Source organism: Phalacrocorax carbo, chromosome 28 (assembly GCF_963921805.1).
Source record: "Phalacrocorax carbo chromosome 28, bPhaCar2.1, whole genome shotgun sequence".
Classification (NCBI taxonomy): Eukaryota; Metazoa; Chordata; class Aves; order Suliformes; family Phalacrocoracidae; genus Phalacrocorax; species Phalacrocorax carbo.
The window spans coordinates 1,868,088-1,869,237 of record NC_087540.1 but is presented as its reverse complement, the minus strand read 5'-3'; positions in this window follow the sequence as shown (position 1 = coordinate 1,869,237).

The following is a 1,150-nucleotide window of genomic DNA, read 5'->3' as shown; positions in this document are numbered from 1 at the left end:
CAACTGGCCAAAGGGATGTCCCACACCATATGGCATCCTGCTCAGCATATAAAGCTGGGGGAAGAAGAAGGAAGGGGGGGACATTGGGAGTGATGGTGTTTGTCTTCCCAAGTCACCTTTACACGTGATGGAGCCCTGCTGTCCTGGAGGCAGCTGAACATATACTTGCCGATGGGAAGTAGAGAATGAATTCCATATTTTGCTTTGCTTGCGTGCACAGATTTTGCTTTACTTATCAAACTGTCTTTATCTCAACCCATGAATTTTCTCACTTTTACCCCTCCAGTTCTCCCACCCCATCCCACTGGTGGGGAGTGAGTGAGCGGCTGCGTGGGGCTGAGTTGCCAGCTGGGGTTAAACCACCGCAAATGAGAAGATGATGCGAGGTGTTATAATAACAAGGAAATGCGTCGTCCTTTATAATGACTGAAAGAGCAGGGGATGGAACAGCTGGGCTCACACCTGCAAGGCAATACGGGTGGAAGGCATTGAAACAAGCAATATAAAAGAAACAGGTGAAATGTGTTTGTGGGAGGTTGTTAAATGGCAGTCGAAGGAGGAAGGACCAAGAGTGAAGGCCAAATTGGCAGAAAGATGCACTATTATCAGAAATACTGGGGGGTTTTGCTAGGTGGTTAATCAAATTGTCCAAGATATGGCTTAGGTGGATGAGTATATTGAGGGTTCTTTGACAATGCAGTGTGTCAATACACACTGAATGGACCCAAATGACATGCCTGCATTTCAGACAGCAGAGCACCACGGTACACGGTATGGATATTACACACAAATGTCTCTAAAAGGGATCAAGCTCTAAGTTCCTAGGTTGAAAGCCTAATGGCTCTTCCCTAAAAAGCCTCAGCAAGGCTCTTGGAGGACAGACTATCTTGTTGCAAGCCGCTTCATTCTCAAGAACCAAGTTAGCGGTTTTCAGGCCTGTAATTTTTAAAAAAAAAAAAAAAAAGGAATAATTTACGAGTCATCTTCAGCAGGTGAAAATCGCTTCCTGAATCCCCTTGTGCAACTAGATAATTGTTAAACTCCTTGAACTGTTGGACTGGGTGGGGTGTGGATCATAAGTCAAGACTGGATCTTTTGGACTGGAGGTTCCTGAGAGCTCCACCCTGCCAATGACCTCATTACCAAATTT